Raw genomic sequence first — 23842 nt, forward strand, 5'->3', positions numbered from 1 at the left:
GTGTGCAGCCTTCTGGGAACTCAGCAGAGTCTCTTGGGGGTCTGTGGAATCCCCTAAGATTCCAGTGTAGCCGGGGAGCAATTCTGCCACCACCACCAGGGCACGCTCGGTCATGTCTGGGGGCATCTGCTCCTGGCATGGAGTGCGTGGAGGTCGGGGACACTGCTCAGCACCCTGCAGTGCCCAGGACGGCCCCACCCCAGAGAACAATCCAGCCCCAATGTCCAGAATGGAGTGGGAGAGCCCTGTGTTCATTATTTGAAAAATATTGGGCCGGGCACGGTGACTCACGCCTGTCATCCCAGCACTTTGGGAGGCTGAGACGGGCAGATCACGAGGTCAGGAGATCGAGACCATCCTGGCTAACACGGTGAAACCCCGTCTCTACTAAAATACAAAAAATTAGCCGGGCGAGGTGGCGGGCGCCTGTAGTCCCAGCTGCCCGGGAGACTGAGGCAGGAGAATGGCGCGAACCCGGGAGGCGGAGCCTGCAGTGAGCCGAGATCCAGCCTGGGCGACAGAGACTCTGTCTCAAAAAAAAAAAGAAAGAAAAATATTGAATCTGTCTCTTGCTCACACTGGACACCAGAATAAACTCCGATGGGGCCAATGGTGAAAACCAGGGGACCCCAGCTCCTGGGACTCACCACCTCTCTCTCTCCCCACTCAGGGTGTGGATTTCAACATGTGCAGCCTCCTGGGAACTCGGCAGGGCAGAGGATCGTGAGACGCAGTCTCTTGGGGGTCTGTGGAATCCCCTAAGATTCCAGTGTAGCCTGGGAGCGATTCTGCCCCCGCCACCAGGGAACACTCTGGTCATGTCTGGGGGCATCTGCTCCTGGCATGGAGTGCGTGGAGGTCAGGGACGCTGCTCAGCACCCTGCAGTGCCCAGGACGGCCCCACCCCAGAGAAGGATCTGGCCCCACTGTCCACAGTGCCCAGGGGGAAAAACCCTGTTGTAGGTATTAAAAGAGAGTGTAGCTTTCAGCTGAAGAGAAATCATGAGTGTTAGTCATTTAAAAGAAAAGGAAAAGGGGCGGGGTGAGGTGGCTCACGCCTGTAATCCCAGCACTTTGGGAGGCTGAGGCAGGAGAATCGCTTGAACCCGGGAGGCGGAGGTTGCAGTGAGCGGAGATGGCGCCACTGCAATCCAGCCTGGGTGACAGAGCCAGACTCTATCTCAAGAAAAAAAAAAGAAAGAAAAGAAAAAGGAGCCCACTGTAGATGTGTGTTCCTGGGGCTGAGCAGGTGGGGACCCCGGCAGCTCCCGGGCTGCGGTGACTCAGGGCTCCGGCTCTGTGTGAACCTGCAAATCCCAAGGGTGTTACTGCAAACCCCTGAGTGGGTGGAGGGCACGAATGCCTGCCCCCGACCCCGGTTTCTTTCTGAGAAGCAGAATGCAGAGAAACTTCTCAGAGAAATGTCGGAGGAAGGGGATTACCCGCCAGTCTCCCAGAAGAGCCTGCGAAGCTCAGAAACAGGGCTTCCTGTTTCTCGGGTCGACCTGGGGCAGCTGCCTCTGCTGGGCACTTTGCTGTCAGGCGCTTTTCAGAGTGCAAAGAAGAGAAAGAAGCCAGCGTCTTTTCTTTTTTTTTAAACAGAGTTTCGCCTTTGTCGCCCAGGCTGGAGTACATTGGTGCAATCTCGGATCACTGCAACCTCTGCCTCCCGGGTTCAGGCGATTCTCCTGCCTCAGCCTCCTGAGTAGCTGGGATCACAGGCACCCGCTGCCATGCCTGGCTGATTATTTTTTTCTAATATATATATTTTTAGTAAAGACGGGGTTTCACCATGTTGGCCAGACTGGTCTTAAACTCCTGACCTCAGGTGATCCACCCGCCTCAGCCTCCCAAAGTGCTGGGATTACAAGCATGAGCCACCGCACCCGGCTAACCAGTGTCATTTGTATCCTCCTGAGAGAGGCTCTTGTGGGGATTGTGTGTCCAAGAGTGCTGAGAGCCGGGAAGGTCAAGGACCCAGGCTGGGGTGCAGAGAGAAAGGGACGGGGGAGGGCAGGACCCTTCCTGGGCACACAATGGCAGCGGTGCTGATGGAACCACAACTGCGACAGGACCTAACCAGGGTCTCCCCAGGGCACCATGGATATTGGGGCCTGGGATGGGACCGACCTGGGCACTGCAGGGTGCTGACAGCGTCCCCGGCCTCCACCCACTCCATGCCAGGGGCACCCCCCGTCATGACAACCACAGCTGTCCCCAGACATTGCCTAATGTCCTCTGGGAGCAGAGTCATCCTGGTTGAGCCCCCCTGGGTTATGGGATTCCACAGACCCCCAAGAGACTCTGCGTCTCATGATCCTCTGCTCCACTGAGGTCCCAGGAGGCTGCACACATGAAATCCACACCCTGAGTGGGGAGGGAGAGAGGAGGTGAATCACAGGAGCTGCGGGTCCCCCTGGTTTACACCGTCTGCTCCATCGGGAGCTTATTCTGGTGCCTACTGTGAACAGAAATTGTACTCAATTGTTTTCCCAAATAATTTTTTTTTTTTTTTGAGACAGTCTCCCTCTGTCACCCAGGCTGGAGTACAGTGGTGCGATCTCGGCTCACTGCAACCTCCGCCTCCCAGGTTCAGGCAGTTCTCCTGCCTCAGCCTCCTAAGTACCTGGGATTACAGGCATGCACCACCACGCCTGGCTAATTTTTGTATTTTTAGTAGAGACAGGGTCTCCTCATGTTGGCCAGGCTGGTCTCAAACTCCTGACATCAAGTGATCCACCCACCTCGGCCTCCCAAAGTGCTGGGATGACAGGTGTGAGCCACCGCGCCCAGCCTTTTCCCAAATAATGAATTCACGGTCTCCCCTGGGCCCTGTGGACATCAGGGCTGGATCCTTCTCTGGAGTAGTGCCGTCCTGGGCAACGCAGCGTTGCCCCATGCCAGGAGCACCCCCAAGTCAGGACAACCACAATGTCCCCAGCCACCACCCAGGGTCCCCTGGGGGCAGGGCTACTCCCAGGTGAGAATCACTGCCTCAAGGGAAGGGCTGGGTGGGACACAGAAATAAGGTGTGGAGGTACGGGGGTCCTGCGTGGGCCCCCTAAGGCAGGTCGGACCTCCTCTCCTGAGAGTCAACCCTGGGGGCCGGTGGGAGACAGACCTGTGGGATGGGTGATGTGGGGGTCCAAGGCGGTCCCCTCCTTCCTGCCACCAGCCAGGTCTCGTGGTGGGTGCCTGGCCAGGCTAGGCCCTGAGCACACTGAGGAGTTGCAAGGGACAGGCTGGGTTTGTACTGTAACCCCCCTCATCATTCATGGAGTCCGTATTTGCAAATTCGCTGGCTTGATGGTGTGTATTTGTGAACCCCAAATCAGTGCCTGGGGCACTTTTCCCTCTCATCCTGGGACACGCGCAGAGACAGAAATTAGTTGTGGGCGTGCGTTCCCTGAGCGGAGGCCACGCTCCGCCCTCCCGTTTCCCCTCCCAGGTGGACGGCGTCCTCATTACTGTCAAGCGAGAGCCTCGGGGTTTGCGTTTTTCTGCTTTTTGATGATTTTGCTGTTTGCAGTGGTCCCAGGCTTCGTGCTGAGGCCCCTTCTCGTCTCCCTTGGGGCCTCGTGCAGGAACCAGTAGGTGAGAGAAGTTTTGCTCAGGCAGGAGTGAGAGAGCAGCTGCCCCGTTCAACACTCGTGTCATTGACAGGCATTCAGGAAGGCGCCTTTGGGCCGGGCGCGTGGCTCACGCCTGTCATCACAGCACTTCGGGAGGCTGAGGCAGGTGGATCATCCGAGGTTGGGAGTTCAAGACCAGCCTGGTCAACATGGCGAAACCCTGTCTCTACTAAAAATACAAAAATCAGCCAGGCACAGTGGCTCACGCCTGTCATCCCAGCACTTTGGGAGGCTGAGGTGGGCGGATCACAAGGTCAAGAGATCGAGACCAGCCTGGCCAACATAGTGAAACCCCATCTCTACTAAAAATACAAAAATCAGCTGGGCGCAGTGGCTCACACCTGTCATCCCAGCACTTTGGGAGGCCGAGTCAGGCAGATCACCTGAGGTCGGGAGTTCGAGACCAGCCTGGCCAACATGGTGAAACCCAGTCTCTACTAAAAATACAAAATTAGCTGGGCATGGTGGCGCATGCCTGTAATCCCAACTACTTGGGAGGCTGAGGCAGGAGAATCACTTGAACCCGGGAGGCAGAGGTCGCTGTGAGCTGAGATCTCGCCACTGCACTCCAGTCTGGATGACAGGCCGAGGCTCGGTCTCAAAAAATATATGTAAATAAATAAATACAAAAATTAGGCCGGGCGCAGCAGCTCATGCCTGTAATCCCAGCTACTCGGGAGGCTGAGGCAGGAGAATCTCCTGAACCCGGGAGACGAAGGTTGCAGTGAGCCGAGATCCGCCATTGTACTCCAGACTGTACAACAAGAGTCAAACTCCATCTTGGGAAAAAAAAAAATAGCCAAATATGGTGGCGGGTGCCTGTAATCCCAGCTACTCCAGAGGCCAAGGCAGGAGAATCACTTGAGCCTAGGAGATTGACGCTGCAGTGAGCTGAGATTGCGCCATTGCACTCCAGCCTGGGCAACAGAGTGAGACCCTGTCTCCAAAAAAAAAATAGAAACACACACAGAACAAGGTCATGTATTGATCAGATGAAGCAAAGGAAAGTTTCCTGAAACTCAAAGGAAACTAACCCTGCAAAAATATTCTCTAGGAGCAATGATTCATATTCGCAAACTCAGTTTTTATGGTGACTTCACAGAACAGAACTACCACAAATAATGAGAATCAAATCAACTGTGTACATATCTATGTGTATATATGTGTGTGTCTATATGTGTGTGTGTGTGTGTGTGTATATATATATATATCTATCTTCTTTGTGACTATGAAAGGAATATTACTGGCCGGGCGTGGTGGCTCACACTTGTAATCCCAGCACTTTGGGAGGCCAAGGTGGGGGGATCACTTGAGGTCAGGAGTTTGAGACCAGCCTGACCAACAGGGTGAAACCCCGTCTCTACTAAAAATACAAAAAATAGCCAAGCGTGGTGGTTGGCTGCCTGTAATCCCAGCTACTTGGGAGACTGAGGCAGAAGAATTGCTTGAGCCCAGAAGGCAGAGGTTGCAGTGAACTGAGATCGCGCCACCGCACTCCAGCCTGGATGACAGAATGACACCTGTCTCAAAAAAATAAAATAAAAAGGAAAGAAAGAAAGAAAGAAAGAAAGAAAGAAAGAAAGAAAGAAAGAAAGAAAGAAAGAAAGACAGAGAGAGAGAGAAAGAAAAGAAAAGAAAAAAGAAGAAGAGAAAGTTACATAACTTCATTTTGCAGAATCTGAGAGTCACATAAGGAGAGGAAAATCGTCCACAATCCCAGTGCTTTATCCTTTCCCCAGACTTCTACATACACACTCTTATTTTTAAAAATTGAGGTTCTATACACGGTTTGATCATCTACCTTTAAAACCTTTTTTGCTGGCCAGGTGCAGTGGCACATACCTGTCATCCCAGCACTTTAGGAGGCCAAGGTGGGAGGATCGCTTGAGCCCAGGAATTTGAGACCGGCCTGGGCAACATGGCAAAACCCTGTCTCTACAAGAATAAAAATTAGGTGGGTGTGGTGGCATGCGCCTGTAGTCTCAGCTAGTCAGGAGGCTGAGGAGGGAGGATCACTTGAGCCCAGGAGGTTGAGGCTGCAGTGAGCTGTGATCATGCCATTGCACTCCAGCCTGGGAAACAGACCCTATCTCAAAAAAAAAAAAAAAAAAGGACACGGTGCCCATCAGATCAGTGGCAAGGATAATGAAAATAATACAGTGTGCTGAGGAAAAGCGGTATTTCCAGCCACCTAAAAGTAAGCCTGAAAGGCCAGGTGCAGTGGCTCACGCCTGTAATCCCAGCTCTTTCGGAGGCCAAGGTGGGTGGATCACAAGGTCAGGAGATCGAGACCAACCTGGCTAACACGGTGAAACCCCGTCTCTACTAAAAATATAAAAAATTACCCAGGCGTGGTGTCCAGTGCCTGCAGTCCCAACTACTTGGGAGGTTGAGGCGGGAAAATCACTTGAACCAGGGAGGCAGAGGTTGCAGTGAGCCGAGATTGCTCTACTGCACTCCAGCCTGGGTGACAGAGCAAAACTCCATCTCAAAGAAAAAAAAAGTGAGCCTGAGAGAGAAATGCACCGAGTCACCCATCAGAATGAGGAGCTGTGGTTCCCTGGTCAAGGGCCATGGCCTGGGACGGGGTCAAAGTCCTGTGGGTTCTGAGGCTGACCCAGGGCTGCAGGTGAGGTGGCCCCAGCATCCTCGGTCACTGTCCTGATTTTATGGATCAGGAGCTGAGGTCACACCGGGCTGGCTTGGGCACGTCACACTTACTCAGAGTTTGTGACGGGTCAGAAGTCTAATTTCCCGTCTTTCTCTATCACGGTCCTGGAACCGTGCTGCTGCTCCATTCGCTGACCCGGCCAGGTGGAGCCTCTGAGTCTTCTGTGAGTGCAGGCGCCTTTGGGCGGGAGGGAGGAAAATTCCTGCAGCCCCTCGTTTCTTGAGTTGGTGCGTGTTTACTAGCAGGACCTTGCTTTAGATGCAGGACTGGGTGGAGGCTCTTGCTCCTGCGTGCATGTGTGTGTGAATGTGTGTGTGCACGTGTGTGTGTGCACTTGTGTGTGTCTGTGTGTGCACGTGTCTGTGTGTGCATGCAAATGTGTATGCATGTGTGTCTTGTGTGTACACGTGCGTGTCTGTGTGCGTGTGTCTGTGTGCGTGTGTGTGCATGTGTGCATGTGTACAGTGCACGTGTGTGCACGTGCATGTGTGCGTGTGTGTGAGCGTGCATGTGTGCATGTCTGTGTGTGTGTGAGTGTATGATGTGTTTGCATGTGTGTGCATGCAAATGTGTGTGCATGTGTGTGTCTTGTGTACATGTGCGTGTCTGTGTGTGTGAGTATGCATGTGTGTGCGTGTGTCTGTGTGTGGGCATGTGTGTATGTGTGTGTGTGCATGCATGTGTGCCTGTGTGTGTAGAGGTGGGAGGGGAGGCAGTCCCCTGGATGTCTGTAGGTCACTAAGAGGTCAGGGATCCCACATGGAGTGATTCTGCCCCCCAGGGGACCCTGGGCTGTGTCTGGGGACATTTGTGGCCAACACAGCTGTGGGTGCTCCTGGCATGGAGCAGGTGGAGGCCAGGGGCGCTGCTCAGCACCCCGCAGAGCCCAGGATGGTCCCGCCCCAGAGAACAATCTGGCGCTGGTGTCCGTAATGCTGGGTGTAGAGAGAGACCCCGGCTTAGGAGAAGGTGACCCCAGCCACCGCCTTCCTGCAGCTGAGACCTGGGAGCCTCCAGAAAAGGCAGGATTCGCCCTCCCCGGCTGGGCTGAAGGTGGGGAGGCTTCCCGCCGACCTCAGCTTCCTTGGCCTGGGATGCAGCCCCGGGGCGCAGGGCTGCTGAGAAAGTGTCGTGTGTGCGTCGCCCGACTCCAGCCCAGGACAGCAGCCGTGTGGCTCTTCTTTGTGTCGGTGGAAAAAAACCCATTGGTGGGTGGAAACAACAAATGTTTCTGAAGGAAGAGGGGCTGGGCCTGCTTCGGAGACCACAGGGGCCCTTCAGGGCAGGAGGGAAACAGCCTCGGCCACGTGAACCCGGCCTAGCCCGGCCTTGAACAGCTCAGGAGGTTGGGCCTGGGTTGGGCCCAGTGCAGGGGGCGTCTGCTGACCTCGCCGGGCAAGGCCACTGCAGGGTGAGCCTCGCTACGCAGGACGGAGCCTCCCCTAGCGCTGACAGTGCCGCAGCTCCTGGCTTCTCCAAGTGGGACCGGTGGCTCAGCAGCAGAGCAGTGGTGGCCTAACCAGGAGACACAGAACCGGGCATCTGGGCTCACTGTGCATAAGTCCCGGCCCCATGACCTCGGCTGGTGTAGACGCTCAGCAAGGCAGGGGCCTCTGCCTGCCTGGGCCTCCTTGTCCACAAAATAGGAGGCTGCTGCGAAGCTGAAGGAGGCAGATGGCTGCCTGCCTCTCCCTCCAGGCCTTAGTGGGAGTCAGGAAAGACCACGGAAGGTGGTCCCTGTGGCCCTGTCACGACCCGTGCACTCTGCATCAGAGACGGATGCAGGACCCAGCTGTATCCAGGGTCCGGCTTGGAGCAGAGGATTCTGTTCCATGGAAAACCGCAGCTCCAAAGGCCCCAGTCCTCCCGCCTCCCGCCCAACCCCGGAGACCAATCACGGGGACATGGAGCCGTCCTTCCCTTCCTGTTGACCTCCTGGCCCTGGGCGGCTCACATGAGACCCCTGGCCTTCCTGCCCCCTGTATACCTGTCATTTCCTCCATTCGGGGTTAATTGGTTTGTCCCCAGTTTCCACTTTCCACCTCTCCCTTTGCCCGGCACGTGGCTTACATCAAAGTAGAAATCAGAGATGGAAAAACACCAAAGGATGCCATGGGAAGGCTCCGTGCCTGGATATTTTGTTTTTCTTGCACTGGTGTGTCTGATGGACTGGACGTTGAGTGTGGGGTTGGGGCTCCCTTGTTCTGAAATGGAATAACACAAGTTTCTAGAAAGATAATCTGCCCTGTTGTCCTGCAACAGAAACCTACAGGTCTTTTCCGCGTGGATCGGTGGTAAACAATAAAGCTGATTCTGCCCCCGTTTTCTCCGGAGGGCACGGCCGTTTCGAATCCCCATGCCTCATTTTTGGGGACAGCAACGTCGTTCGCCGATAAAAGCTGGAGGTAGCTCTGTGAGTTCCTTGTAAGTGAAAAATATGTAACCATGCTTTTCTCTTTCTCTATCCTTTTTTAAACAGGGTGTACAGCAAGCCGTGATTCCTGAGGAAACTAAAAAAGGTATGTGGCATTTTCTCTTACTTCATGAGCTTGGAATCTCTTGTTTTTTAGAAAAAGGAACAAACAAGCTCTAGTCTTTTATGTGTGCCTGACACACTGGGAGGTTGAGTCATCCCATAAAAGGGCTCTGGGCTCGGAGCCAGGAAACCTGAGTTCAAATCCCAGATCCCCTTTTACCAGCTCTGCCCCGTTTGGGTGGGTTCCGGTCAACTGTCTGCGGAGGAGATGACGTTCTCCGTTTTGCAGGAAGGTTTCAAAGATTAAACAAGGATATAGATACAAAAATATAAAAATGGCTGGGGGCAGTGGCTCACGCCTGTAATCCCAGCACTTTGGGAGGCCAAGGCAGGCGGGTCACCTGAGGTTGGGCGTTAGAGACCAGCCTGGCCAACATGGCGAAAACCCGTCTCTACCAAAAATACAAAAATTAGGTGGGCATGGTGGCGGGCGCCTGTAATCCCAGCTACTCTGGAGGCTGAGGCAGGAAAATCGCTTGAACCCAGCACATGGAGGTTGCAGTGAGCCGAGATCACGCCGCTGTACACTAGCTTGGGCGATAGAGCGAGACTGTCTCAAAAATATATATATATCATATATATTTTATAACAGTATATATATAACATTTTATAACATAAAATACATATTATATATAACACATATTTTATAACATATATAACATATTTTATAACATATATTTTATACACACATGCACATATATATATGTATACACAGTGGCGTGCACCCGTAGTCCCAGCTACTCAGGAGGCTGAGGCAAGAGGATTGCTTGAACCCAGGAGTTCGAGGTTGCAGTGAGCTATGATCACAACACTGCACTCCAGCCTAGGTGATAGAGTGAGACCCGGTCTCTTAAAAAATATATATATACACGTACATACATATATACGTATATACATGTATATATACGTTTATATAGATATACATATATGTATATATACGTATATGTACGTGCATATAGGTATATATACATATATACATGTATATATACACACTTGTGTGTATATATGTGTGTGTGTATATATGTATATACGTATATATACATACCCAGTGTGGTGGCACATGCCTATAATCCTAGGATTTTGGGAGGCTGAGGCAGAAGGATCACTTGAGCCCAGGAGGTGGAGGCTGCTGTGAGCTGTCACTATGATTGCACCCTTGGACTCCACACTGGGCAACAGAGTGAGACCAGGTCTCTAAAATAAAGAAAAGAAAAATATATATACACACACATATATAATACGCATATGTAATATATACTAATATATATATATTTATATATAGTATATATATTACATATGCATATATACTAATATATATATATTTTTATATAGTATATATATTACATATGCATATTATATATATATATGCTCAACACCATGCTGGCATCTAAGCCAGTATCTAAGAGATGTGAGTGGAACCTGAAACCACAGCTGATCTGTTTCATTCGTGTTTTTCTAGGAATTTGTCCGTTTCACGTAGATGACCTAATTGGGTGTCACACACTGGTTGATAATGCTACGGTATTCTCTGATAATGCTTTTTATTTCCATAAGGTTGGTAGTCATGTGTCCCCCTTTCGTTTCGTTTCTGCGCGTAGTTATTTGCATCTTATTTCCTTTTTTTTTTTTTTTTTTTTTTTTGGTTTTGCTTTTGCTTTTGGTCAGCCTCGCTAGAGGTTTGTCAATCTTGTAGCTCTTTTCAAAGAAGCAACTTTTGGTTTCGTCGACTCACCAGTTTTTCTCATCTCTGTCTCGTTTATCGCTGCTCTGATCTTTACAATTTCCTTCCTCCTGCTGGCTCGGGGCTGCCTTTGTTCTTCCTTTTCTGGTTCCTTAAGGCAGCAGTCCTCAACCTTTTTGGCACCAGGGAGGGATTCGTGGAAGACAGTTTCTCCACAGACGGTGGGGGAGCTGGGAGGATGGTTTGGGGGCGATTCAAACACGTTACTTTTATTGTGCACTTTATTTCTGTTATTATTATATTGTAATATATAATAAAATAATTCCACAACTCACCATAATGCAGGATCAGTGGGAGCCTGGAGCTTGTTTCCTACAACTAGATGGTCCCTGGGATGGGCGCGGTGGCTCACACCTGTAATCCCAGCACTTTGGGAGGCTGAGGCAGGCGGATCACTTGAGGTCAGGAGTTCGAGACAAGCCTGGCCAACAATATGAAACCCCGTCTCTACTAAAAATACAAAAATTAGCCAGGCGTGGTGGTGGACACCTGGAGTCCCAGCTACTTGGGAGGCTGAGGCAGGAGAATTGCTTGAACCCGGGAGGCGGAGGCTGCAGTGAGCCGAGATCGTGCCATTGCACTCCAGCCTGGGCAACAGAGCGAGACTCTGTCTCAGTAACTAACAAACAAAAACTAGATGGTCCCATCTAGAGGTGATGGGAGACAGTGACAGATCGTCAGGCATTAGATTATTTTTGTTTGTTTATTTTGAGACAGAGTCCGTCACTGTTGCCCCACTTGGAGTGGAGTAATCTTAGCTCACTGCAACCTCCGCCTCCCGGGTTCAAGCGATTTCCGGCTAATTTTTTGTATTTTTTAGTAGAGACGGGGTTTCATCGTGTTGGCCAGTCGAGACCATTAGGCATTAGATTCTCATAAGGAGCGCGCAGCTGAGATCCCTCCCATGCAGAGTTCACAGTAGGGCTCACGCTTCTGTGAGAATCTGATGCTGCCGCTGATGTGACAGGAGGTGGAGCTCAGGCGGGAATGCAAGCGATAGGGAGCAGCTGTGAATACAGAAGCAACAGCAGGTGTGGTGGCTCACACCTGTAATCCCAGCCCTTTGGGAGGTGAAGATGGGAGGATCGTCTGAGGTCAGGAGTTCGAGACCAGACTGGCCAACATGGCAAAACCCCGTCTCTACTAAAAATAAAAAAAGTTAGCCGGGCGTGGTGGCACATGCCTGTAATCCCAGCTACTCGGGAGACTGAGGCAGGAGAATCACTGGAGAATCACTTGAACCCGGGAGGCAGAGGTTGCAGTGACCCGAGATCGTGCCATTGCACTCCAGCCTGGGGGGCCAGAGCGAGACTCTGTCTCAAAAAATATATATATACATATAATTTAAATATATATTTTATTTATAAATAGACATGTTGTTTATATGTATTTATAAATATGTATTTCTTTATATGTATTTATATGTTTTTATAATAGATAAATATATATTTGTAAATATATTTTTATATAAATAATAAAAGATGGCATGAAAATATGATTTACCAGCATGGCAGAGCTTTTTGGCATTGCCTAGATTTTGCCCCCAAAGTGAGTGCCTCATGGCCTCACCCTAGTCTCGGCCCCCACACTCCTGACACTCAGGATGACGACGAAGGCAGTGATGATTTAAAACGTGGCCGATGGTCGAGGGGTCGCACATGCCCACGGTGTCTCGTCTGGATCCTTTTATGTCCCTCTCCATGAATGTATTCTCCACGGAGAAGTCCTTGCCCTCCCTCCTGTTTTCTGACCGGGAGACCAGACCTAGGAGGTCAGACGGCCAGTGTGAGGTCCCTGGAGCCCGTCCTGAGCCTGGTCCTCTGGGATACGCACGTGCTGGCCAACGGCAGCACGGCTGGATGGCAGGTGGCATGGAGCTGCCTGGGCAGGGCTCAGGTGTCTCCAGGCTGCAGGCTCAAGCTGCCAGCCACGTGGCCACGTGCCGTGGGGATTAGGTCCCTGTGCTGCAGCATCTGCTTGGAGGGATGACAAGAGGCTCCAGCAATGACATCAGGCAGCTCTCGTCGGGCCCTGGCTAAGTCCCCTGGCCCTGTTCCCAGCAGCCCAGCCATCCCCACCACTGACGCCTCCCCAGTCCTCAGCTCCCCTACTCAGTGACTCAGCAGACACCTCTCCCATGCCCCCTGCAGGCCAGGTCCACTGCTGCAATTCCTTCAGTTCTCCTAGGATCCCGGGGGAGCAGGGCTCATTGTCCCCATTTTATAGGTGGGGAAACTGAGGCTTGGCAACCAAAAGATGCGGCAATGCCCAGGGGCTGGTCAGAAGCAGAGTGGGATTGGAGTCACGAGACTCTGGCCACAGAGCAGCTGGTGGTCCGTCAGGCTGTGTGGGCAACCTGCTCATTGGCACAGGCCCCTCAGAACCCAGCAGGGCCACGGTCATCCTCCCTGGGGGATAGTCACAGAAGCTGGGGCTTGGTGAGGAGGTGGGCAGAGGTGGTCGGGCGCGGTGGCTCCTGCCTGTAATCCCAGCACTTTAAGAGGCTGAGGTGGGCAGAGATCACTTGAGGTCAGGAGTTCAAGGCCAGCCTGGACAACATGATGAAACCGCGACTCTACCAAAAAATAAAAAAATTAGCCGGGTGTGGTGGCAGGCGCCTGTAATCCCAGCTACTCGGGAGGCTGAGACAGGAGAGTCAGTTGAACCCAGGAGGCAGAGGTTGCAGTGAGCTGAGATCGTGCCACAGCGCTCCAGCCTGGGCAACAGAGCAAGACTCCGTCTCAAAAAAAGCCAGCAAGGAGGGTCGCCACGGGGGCTGGATGAGACGGTGCCTCCCAGCAGCTCCTTCTCCTGCGTTCTACCCACTTCCTGTGAGCCGGTCTCAACCCAAACCCTCTTCCCCCATCCCACAAGGATTCTGAGAGTCAGGGCACCCCAGCCCCGGGGCAGCCACGTTTCCCCTTTCCACTGAGAGCTGCGAGAGGTCTCGGCACTTCCTGGGGCAGCCCAGGACTTGGCTGTGTTTCTGCATCAGCAAGAAAAGGCGTAATGGAATTTGGATAGACAAGAAAAGGGGATGTAAGCGTGAGCAAAACCACACACTCCATCTCATTGTTAGAAATTCCATGCGTGTCATCAAAACCTCATCTTGGGACAGAGGCCAAGACGAACTCACTGTCACAAGGCACTTTGTGCACAGCAAGTGTGCTGGCGTCCCTGTCACCCCCACCCTCACCCCGGGTCTGCTGGCTGACCCTGGACACAGCAGCCTTGTGGTTCCTCCCTCCTGGTCAGCTGGTGCCTGGTGCCTGGTAGCTGCAGCCGTGGTAGCTGCAGTGGTGCCTCTCCGGAAGGTTCTGGAGGAGAGACTGAAATTCCCATGCTTAGGCTCACAATGCCCCGTGCGAACCTCCAGATGAAAACGCAGCCCCAGCCGGGTGTGGTGGCTCAAGCCTGTCATCCCAGCACTTTGGGAGGCCGAGGCGGGCGGATCACGAGGTCAGGAGTTCAAGACCAGCCTGGCCAAGATAGTGAAACCCCGTCTCTACTAAAAAATACAAAAATTAGCCAGGTGTGGTGGCGGGTGCCTGTAATCCCAGCTACTCGGGAGGCTGAGGCAGGAGAATCGCTTGAACCCGGGAGGCGGAGGTTGCAGTGAGCCGAGATTGCCCCACTGCACTCCAGCCTGGGCGACAGAGTGAGACTCTATCTCCAAAACAAAACAAAACAAAACGAAAAACAAAAAGTACAGCCCTGTTTTATTGTTTGTTTTTGGTTTTGTTTTTGTTTAAGATGGAGTCTCGCTCTGTCGCCCAGGCTGGAGTGCAGTGGCACGATCTTAGCTCACTGCAAGCTCCGCCTCCCGGGTTCACGCCATTCTCCTGCCTCAGCCTCCCGAGTAGCTGGGACTACAGGCGCCCGCCACCTCGCCCGGCTAGTTTTTTTTTTTGTATTTTTTAGTAGAGACGGGGTTTCACCGTGTTAGCCAGGATGGTCTCCATCTCCTGACCTCGTGATCTGCCCGTCTCGGCCTCCCAAAGTGCTGGGATTACAGGCTTGAGCCACCGCGCCCGGCCAATGCAGCCCTGTTGAAGCCCTCCCTCCAGGTTCTCCTCCATCTCTGCCCCCGCACCTGGCTGCCATTTTTGCCGAAATGTACATCCTGGACTGAAACTTGCCGACTTGCCCTTTGCTGTGTTTGAGCTTCGAGCATTGAGCCAGACACAGTTGGGTCAGTGCAGGAGCCAGGGTTCTCTCCAGAGGTCCTGACAGTTTGCTGCCAAACCTTCATGTCCAGACCTGGTGTCCTCCTGGGGGTCCCTCGGGTTTGGAACTGCCTTGGCTTTGAGGATTCAAGGTGTGTGGCTGGAACAGGGACCCAGGAAACCCTCTGGTGGCCTCAGCCTGCCCAGCTTCATCACTTGAACCTGTCGGGACGCAAACAACACACACATTTCACAAGAAAGGCCACTCCTGGCTGGAACATCCCTTCCACCAGGGTCTCTGGGTCTTAGCATCACTGACATTAGGGTCAGATTATTCTTGAGATGGTGTTGTCTTTGTTTGTTTGTTTTGTTTTGTTTTTTGAGGCAGAGTCTTGCTCTGTCACCCAGGCTGGAGTGCGGTGGCGTGATCTCGGCTCACTGCCACCTCCGCCTCCCGGGTTCAAGCCATTCTCCTGCCTCAGCCTCCCGAGTAGCTGGGACTACAGGCGCCCGCCACCACGCCCAGCAAATTTCTTTTGTATTTTAGTAGAGACCAGGTTTCACCGTGTTGCCTATGCTGGTCTCAAACTCCTGAGCTCAGGCAATCTGCCCGCCTCGGCCTCCCAAAGTGCTGGGATGACAGGCATGAGCCACCGCACCTGGGGTTTTTGTTTTTGTTTTTGTTTTTTTCCATTGTTAACATGAAAACATCCATAATGATTCTTAGCCCTCAGGGAGAACCTCCCTGGGCCTGTGGTCTTCTGGGACTTTCTAACAACGCCAGAGCTGGAGTGGGGTGGCCCTGGAGACGCCACACACCCGATGCTGGTGACCTCTAGCCATTCTGATGACGTGATCTGGAGCCCATGGGCCACAGCAGAGAACCACAGACCCGAGGTCCGTCCTTGGCCATGCATGTGCCCGGACGGACCAGCCCCTGCTGCAGAGCCCAGAGGGGTGGGCGCACCAGGCCATGTGCACGCATGCGCAGGAGCAGCACCTGCTACGGATGGAAGTGGGGCAGGCACTCCACGTCCGAGGGCTGCCTGGGCCTGGGAGCCTCTGTCCTGGGAAGGAGATGGGCCCTGGGAACAGAGTGAGTTCCGGGAAGTAACACCCACCGTGAACTCGCTGCACCACGGCCTCCAGCCCCTTCCATCCAAGTGGCGTCTTTGGTACCCAGCGTCTGGGATGTGCCTGGGGTCGGCAGCGCAAAGCCCTCAAAGACATCTATGTCCTAATCCCTGGAAGCTGCGGCTGTGTCTCCATTTCAGTAGTCTGAAATTCCAGCTACTCGGGAGGCTGAGGCAGAAGAACCGCTTGAACCCACGAGGCGGAGGTGGCAGTGAGCCGAGATCGGGCCACTGCACTCCAGCCTGGGTGACAGGGACTCTGCAGATGGGATTGAGTGAAGAACCCCCCCCAGTCGCCAGAGCACCACCCTGGATGACCCGGAGGGCGCAGTGACCTCACAGGATCCTCATGAGAGGAGGCAGGAGGCTGAGAGTCAGAGAGAGACTGGAAGAGGCTGTGCTGTGTCTCGTGAAGGGAGAGGAAGGCGCCCGAGCCGAGGGATACCAGAGCCTCTAGAGGAAAGGCGGGAAAGGGATTCTGCCCTGGCCCCTCCAGGAGGGACCAGCCCTGCCCGTGCCTTGATTTTAACCCCGTGAGGCCCATGTTGGACTCTGAGCTCAGTGCTGTGAGATGAGAACCATGTCATGTGCAGCAGCCACAACAATGTCACATTACGCAATGAATGTCCAGGGAGCTGCCAGTGTGCCGAGAAGGGGTTTTAGTGCAGCCTGACTGTGCATGGATGGTTGCGATCAGGGGCTTCTCAGAGGGGATGACATCGGTGGGGCTTTGCAGGATGTGTAGGAGTCTGCTGGGGGACCTGGGTGGAGAAAGACCCACCTGTGCCGAGGTGGGAAGGCCTGGTACTGCCCTGTGGACTCCTCCCAACCCTCCTGCCCTTCAGCTCCCGAGCACCACCGTCACGAGGCCGGCGCTGCCCCTTGCCCTGGCCTGGGGCCAGGGTGACAGCATTTCCTCAGCCAGGAAGCCCAGAACTGGAGTGACAGGAGCCACGGGGCTCAGTGTCCTGGCCCGGCCCCAGTTCCCGGGCTTGCAAACTCTCACATGACCGTGGTCATCCCCCACCCCCGCCGACCCCACCGCCGGGTGGACAGAGAGCAGCTTTTCTTTTCTCCCGCTCCCGTCACCGCGGAGACCAAACCCACAGTGGCGGCACGTCACCCTCTGTCATCGCGGCCTCTTTGTCTGAACAAGCCGGCTCATTCTTAGGCTCCAAGCTCCGGCCGAAGGCAGCGGCGGGACCTGCCCCGCTGGTCTATTTTTCACTTTCTCGTGGGCACCTCATTCATTCCCTCTCTTTAGCCCCTTCTAAATATAGCTGCCCCGGGGACCGATTTAGACCGGGAGCAAAGGGCCCGCACTGACAGGGACAGTCACCAGGCGCTGTTTTCCAGCCAGGGTGCGGCCCTCCCATCCGTGTGGCAGAGGCCCCCCCCACTGCAGCCCTGGGCCCCACGGCCCTGCCTTGAGGTCACAGAGCCACTAACGGTCAGAGCTGGCACGAAGGCCCCACACACAGCTGCCCTCCCAGGCCCTGCTGGGGTGACCTGGCCCTGGAGGGGCTGCAGGTGCGGGGAAGGGCCCATCCTGGGTGCAGGGTCTCTGCATGTAGACCCTGGGTGCTGATGGGGACCTGGGGTTCTGTGGAGGGGGTGGCAGTTGTAGCCAGTGTCAGACCTGTCTCTTGTATTAGAGTTTCCATGTCAGTCGGGCTCCCGGGGCTCTGCGTGGATCCGTCTCTTTGGCGTCCTGGTGAGAGCATGGCAGGGCATGGGGGGGTCTGCATCCCAGCTGCCAGGGCACATATCAACGCCTGACCCTCGCCCTGTGCCTTCTCACCTGATGGCCTGTGTCCGCTCTCGAAGCTGTGTGCACCTTTCTTTTTCGTTTGTTTGTTTTGTTTTGTTTTGTTTTGTTTTTGAGGCAGACTCTGGCTCCGTTGCCCAGGCTGGAGTGCAGTGGCGCAATTTTGACTCACCGCAACCTCCACCTCCCGGGTTCAAGCCATTCTCCTGCCTCAGACTCCCGAGTAGCTGGCATTACAGGTGCCCACCACCACTCCTGGCTAATTTTTTTGTATTTTTAGTAGAGAGGGAGTTTCACCATGTTGGCCAGGCTGGTCTCGAACTCCTGACCTCAGGTGATCCGCCTGCCTCGGCCTCCCAAAATTACAGGCATGAGTCACTGCACCTGGCCTCTTTTTTTTTTTTTTTTTTTTTTTTTTTTTTTTTTTTTTTTTTTTTTTTTTTTTTAAAGACAGGTTCGGCCGGGCGCAGTGGCTCAAGCTTGTAATCCCAGCACTTTGGGAGGCCGAGACGGACGGATCACAAAGTCAGGAGATCGAGACCATCCTGGCTAACCCGGTGAAACCCCGTCTCTACTAAAAAAATACAAAAAACTAGCCGGGCGAGGTGGCGGGCGCCTGTAGTCCCAGCTACTCGGGAGGCTGAGGCAGGAGAATGGCGTGAACCCGGGAGGCGGAGCTTGCAGTGAGCTGAGATCCGGCCACTGCACTCCAGCCTGGGCGACAGAGCGAGACTCCGTCTCAAAAAAAAAAAAAAAAAAAAAAAAAAAAAAAAAAAACAAATAAAGATAGGTTCACTCTTGTTGCTTAGGCTGGAATATAGTGGTGCAATCTCGGCTCATTGCAACCTCGCCTCCCAGGTTCAGGCGATTCTCCTGCCTCAGCCTCCTGAGCAGCTGGGATTACAGGTGTGCGCTACCATGCCCAGCTCATTTAGAATTTTTTTATTAGAGACGGGGTTTCACTATGTTGCCCAGGTTGGTCTTGAACCCCTGACGTCAAATGATCCACCCACCTCGGTCTCCCAAAGTGCTGGGAATACAGACATGAGCCACCGCGCCTGGCCTGTGTGTGCACCTTTCTGTAGAGTCTAAACCAGGGTCCCCTAGGCCTGTAGACATGGGGGCAAGATCGTTCTCCGAGGTGGGGCTGTCCTGGGCAGTGCAGGGTGCTGAGCAGTGTCCCAGGCCTCCACCCACTCCAGGCCAGGAGCACCCCCCAGCTATGACAGCCACAGATGTCCCCAGACATCACCCAGGGGCCCCTGGGGGGCAGAATTACCTCTAGGTGAAACCCCCAGAGATAGAGGATTCCATGGACCCTCAAGAGACTCTGCATCCCATGATCCTCTGCCTTGCTGAGGTCCCAGGAGGCTGCACACTGAGTTGGGAGGGAGAGAGGAGGGGAATCCCAGGAGCTGGAGGTCCCCCTGGTTCACACTGTCTGCCCCCATTGGGAGCTTATTCTGGTGTGGGTGGGGATTGAACCCCATTTTCCCTAAATAATTAACTCAGGGTCTCCTCCCTCAGCACTGTGGACAGTGGGGTCAGATCCTTCTCTGGGGTGGGGCTGTCCTGGGCACTTACGGTTGCTGAGCAGCGTCCCTGGCCTCCACCCACTCCGTGCCAGGCGCTCCCTCAACCCCGACAACCACAGATGTCCCAGGCATTGCCTAGGGTTTCCTGGCGAGGCTGAATCAACCCCCGTCCCCCATTAAGAGCCACTGTTGGCCCAGCATGATGGCTCGTGCCTAAAATCCCAGCGCTTTGGGAGGCGGAGGTGGGCAGATCACCTGAGGTCAGGAGTTTGAGACCAGCCTGGCCAACATGATGAAAACCCATCTCTACCAAAAATACAAAACTTAGCTGGACATGGTGGGGGCAGGGGGGCGTCTGTAACCCCAGGTACTCGGGAGGCTGAGGCAGGAGAATTGCTTGAACCCAGGAGGTGGAGGTTGCAGTGAGCCGAGATCCCGCCACCGTACACTGTCCTCAGGGGCTTCTGTGACATGCACGGAGGTCCGCATGGCTCCCGGGGGTGGGCATGGCTGAGGCCCTCATGCCCACAGCAGGTGTGCAGATGTGCACATTAACGCAGGTGCCCGGGGACACAGCTCTCTGCAAACCCAGCTGCCCCAGCCACGGTACGAGGGCAACTTGTTCCTCGCAGTGCCTCAGAGCCTTCTCTTCTCTCCCAAACTACTGTTCTGTTTTGTTTGGGTTTGGATCTTTTCCTCTCTAAACATAACACCCTGTCTCTTTTGTCTCTGAACACTGTGTTCTCAGAAGCAGTCATCCCTCCACGGCGAAGGGCTGACGTTTCCACTCCAAGCATTGTTTCCCCTCCCGCCAAATCTGGCTGCTGTTTTTGTTGCTTGGGGTTTATTTTTCTTCCCTTTTTCGTGGCAGGCAGAGGTTTGGAGGGGTGAAGGGGGGGATTACCAGGCCCCCAGGAGGAAAGAGTCCAGGAGCTCTGTGAGCTGTAAAGCTACTGGTTCTGGAAGTTTTAAAGCCAGATGAAGGCTGCTTCTGTTCTCACGTTGCTGCTGCAGGCCGGCCGCCCCTCCCGCCTTCAAGGCCACCTTCCCGGGGGCCTGACTCACCCCGGCACGGCACGCCGCGCCACACAAGGCTGGGTCTGCTCTGATGAGCAGACTGGAAAAGCGCAGCCTCCTCATTGTGGAACTGCCTGGAAGCCGCCAGAGGCTGCTCCGAGCTGGAATTCTCTGAGCCTGACTTCCTGTGCCGTCAGGAGAGCAAACGCACGCCCGGCTTAGGAGCCGGTTTACAGGAAGCAGCGGTAGGGGGACGGCTTGCTCAGCTCATAGAGAAGTCACCCTCTGCACGGGTTTTTGTGGTTTTTTTTTGGTTTTTTTTTTTTTGAGACGGAGTCTCGCTCTGTCGCCCAGGCTGGAGTGCAGTGGCGCGATCTCGGCTCACTGCAAGCTCCGCCTCCCGGGTTCACGCCATTCTCCTGCCTCAGCCTCCCTAGTGGTTGGGACTACAGGCGCCCGCCACCACGCCCGGCTAATGTTTTGTATTTTTTGATAGAGACGGGGGTGGGGGGGTTCACCATGTTAGCCAGGATGGTCTCGATCTCCTGACCTCGTGGTCCACCTGCCTTGGCCTCCCAAAGTGCTAGGATTCCAAGCGTGAACCACCGCGCCCAGCACTTTTTTTTTTTGACACGGAGTCTTGCTCTGTCCCTCAGGCTAGAGTGCAGTGGCACAATCTCCGCTCACTGCAGCCTCCACCTCCCGGGTTCAAGTGATTCTCCTGCCTCAGCCTCCCAAGTAGCTGGGATTACAGGCACACGCCACCACGCCGGGCTAATTTTTGTATTTTTAGTAGAGATGGGGTTTCACCATGTTGGCCAGGCTGGTCTTGAACTCCTGACCTCGTGATCCTCCTGCCTCGGCCTCCCACCGTGCTGGGATTGCAGGGGTGTGCCACCACCGCGCCGGGCTAATTTTTGTATTTTTAGTAGAGATGGGGTTTCACCATGTTGTCCAGGCTGGTCTTGAACTCCTGACCTCGTGACCCTCTTGCCTCGGCCTCTCACCGTGCTGGGATTGCAGGGGTGAGCCACCGCCGCGCCTGGCACTCTGCAGGATTTGAATGCTGCACCCTCATCTCAAGGCTGTGAAACTGCAGGCCGGGAGCTTGTGCCCGGATTCACGCCCGGGATCTTAGCACTTTGGGAGGCCGAGGCAGAGGGATCACTTGAGCCCAGGAGTTTGAAACCAGTCTGAGCAATAGAGTGAGGCCCCAGCTCCAAAAGAAAAAAGTATTAAAAATTAGCCAGTATTAAAAATGTGCACAGGTGGTGGTGCACACCTGTAGTCCCAGCTACTCAGGAGGCTGAGGTGGGAGGATCTCTGGAGGCCAGGAGGTCGAGGCTGCAGTGAGCTGTGATTGCACCGCTGCACTCCAGCCTGGGTGACAGAACAAGACCCTGTCTAAAAAAAAAAAAAGAAAGGAGTCCAGGCACAGCGTCTCATACCCGGAATCCCAGCACTTTGGGCGGCCAAGGCGGGCAGATCACTTGAGGTCAGGAGTTCAAGAGCAGCCTGGCCAACATGGGGAAACCCTGTCTCTACAAAAAAATAAAAATGAACAATTAACATGGCATGGTGATGGATGCCTGTAATCCCAGCTACTCAGGAGGCTGAGGCAGGAGAGTCACTTGAACCCAGGAGGCGGAGGTTGCAGTGAGCCGAGATCGTGCCACTGCACTCCAGCCTGGATGACAGAGCGAGACTCTGTCTCAAAAACAAACTAAAAAACACACAACAAAAAAGGAAAACAGCAGAGGCGATGTGTGCAGCTTGCTCTGTCCAGCATCTAACACCCAGCGGCAGCGAAGGGTGAATAAGAGCTGAAGCTGTCCCAGGCTGTGGGACCCATGCCTGCTCACCCGGGGGCCCTCCAGCCTGGAGACCCCAACCAGTCCCATCCTGGCCTTGCGTATCAGCTCCTTACACTGCACAACAAACTACCCCACACGTGGTGGCTTAAAGCAACACCCATGCCTGAGCTTACGGTTCTGGAGGTCATGGTGCGATGGTCCTCTGTCCAGGGTCTCCCAGGCTGAAAACTGAAATGTGAGCTACCTGCTGTCTGACGCGAAGCTTCCAGTTGTCATCCCCAGCTCATTCAGGTTCTTCCAGAATTCACTTCCTTGTAGTCGTAGGACGGGGTCCCCCTTTCCTTGCTGGCTGTCAGTGATTGACATTCAGTGTACAAATCAAAAAACCCGAGGCCGGGCGCGATGACTCACACCTGTAATCCCAGCGCTTTGGGAGGCCGTGGTGGGTGGATTGCTTGAGGCCAGGAGTTCAAGACCAGCCTGGGAACATGGTGAAACCCTGTCTCTACTAAAAAATGCAGAAATTAGCCGGGCGTGGTGGTGGGCGCCTGTAATCACAGCTACTCAGGAGGCTGAGGCGGGAGAATCACTTGAACCCAGGAGGCGGAGCAGTGAGCTGAGGTCGCGCCATTGCACTGCAGCCTGGGTGACAGAGCAAGACTCCATCTCAAAAAAAAAAAAAAGGAACACACAGAGCTGCCTGCCGTGAGCCTAGCTGTGCACCTGCCACAGGGAGCTGTTTGGAAGGGCCGCCCTGCAGCCAGCCCCAGACAGGAGGCCCAGCAGCACCGGGTACAGAAGCACCATTTCTTCCCAGCTCAGTCCTCAGCCCTGATCAGCCTCTCTTACTTTATTTTTATTTTTATTTTCTTGAGACAGAGTCTCACTTTGTCCCCCAGGCTGGAGTACAGTGGTGTGATCTCGGCTCACTGCAACCTCCACCTTCCAGGTTCTAGTGATTCTCCTGCCTCAGCCTCCTGAGTAGCTAGCTGGGATTACAGGTGCCCACCACCATGCCAGGCTAATTTTTTTTTTATTGTATTTTTAGTAGAGACAGGGTTTCACCATTTGGCCAGGCTGGTCTCGAACTCCTGACCTCGTGATCCCCCCACCTCAGCCTCCCAAACTGCTGGGATGACAGGCGTGAGCCTCTGTGCCTGGCCTTAATTTTTTTTTTTTTTTTTTTACTTAGAGACAGGGTCTTGCTGTATTGCCCAGGCTGGAGTGCAGTGGTTCCATCCCAGCTCACTCCACCCTCATTATGTTCTCCTGAAATTCTGCCTCGCTTCTCCAAGAACTTTTATTTTTAATTTTTTATTTTAGAGACAGGGTCTCACTGAGTTGCCCAGGCTGGCCTTGAACTCCTGGCCTCAAGCAATTCTCCTGACTGGGTCTCCCAAAGTTCTGGGATTATAAGCATGAGCCACCGCACCCAATCTGATCAGCCTCTTTTAACAGGGTCTGGGGAATGCAGGAGCTTCCCTGCCGGTGGAGGAACCCTCAGTAGCTACTGCTCCCTCACCTCTCTGGCCGCCAGGCCCTGCGGCCGCTGCTGCTGTCTCTGCCAGGCCGGGTGCATTCTTGACATTCCTGTCCTTTTACGCAGGCCACCCGGCCAGCTCTCAGAAGCCTCCACCGGCTGCACGCTCTTTCCCTGCTGGTGAGAAGATGGCCCTGGCAGCCGCGGCTCCCGGTCGGTTTATCGAGCCGGGAGTGGCACTTTCCCAACTATGAGAGCTATGCGTGGAATCCAGAGCCACCGCCAGCCTCTCTGGGTCTCGCTGTCACGGCTTCCTGTGCAGCTGGAAAACACCTCCAAGAGTAGCCGT

The 23842-nt window shown here is 54.2% G+C and overlaps 4 protein-coding genes across 6 annotated transcripts in view; 3 read left to right on the plus strand and 1 right to left on the minus strand.

Annotated features, from left to right (window-relative positions):
* Positions 1-23842, minus strand: part of ZNF556 (zinc finger protein 556) — a 433150-nt gene that overhangs the window by 343996 nt on the left and 65312 nt on the right. The window lies entirely within an intron of this gene.
* Positions 1-23842, plus strand: part of TIMM13 (translocase of inner mitochondrial membrane 13) — a 319004-nt gene that overhangs the window by 179446 nt on the left and 115716 nt on the right. The gene's annotated exons all lie outside the window — the stretch shown is intronic.
* LSM7 (LSM7 homolog, U6 small nuclear RNA and mRNA degradation associated) overlaps positions 1-23842 on the plus strand; it is a 401328-nt gene that overhangs the window by 163709 nt on the left and 213777 nt on the right. The window lies entirely within an intron of this gene.
* Positions 1-23842, plus strand: part of GNG7 (G protein subunit gamma 7) — a 211481-nt gene that overhangs the window by 157489 nt on the left and 30150 nt on the right. Inside the window, exon 3 of the mRNA XM_050771008.1 lies at positions 8783-8822. The gene's annotated coding sequence lies outside the window, so the exon portion shown is untranslated. The remainder of the gene's footprint in view (positions 1-8782; positions 8823-23842) is intronic.

Source organism: Macaca thibetana, chromosome 19, assembly GCF_024542745.1.
Source record: "Macaca thibetana thibetana isolate TM-01 chromosome 19, ASM2454274v1, whole genome shotgun sequence".
Lineage (NCBI taxonomy): Eukaryota > Metazoa > Chordata > Mammalia > Primates > Cercopithecidae > Macaca > Macaca thibetana.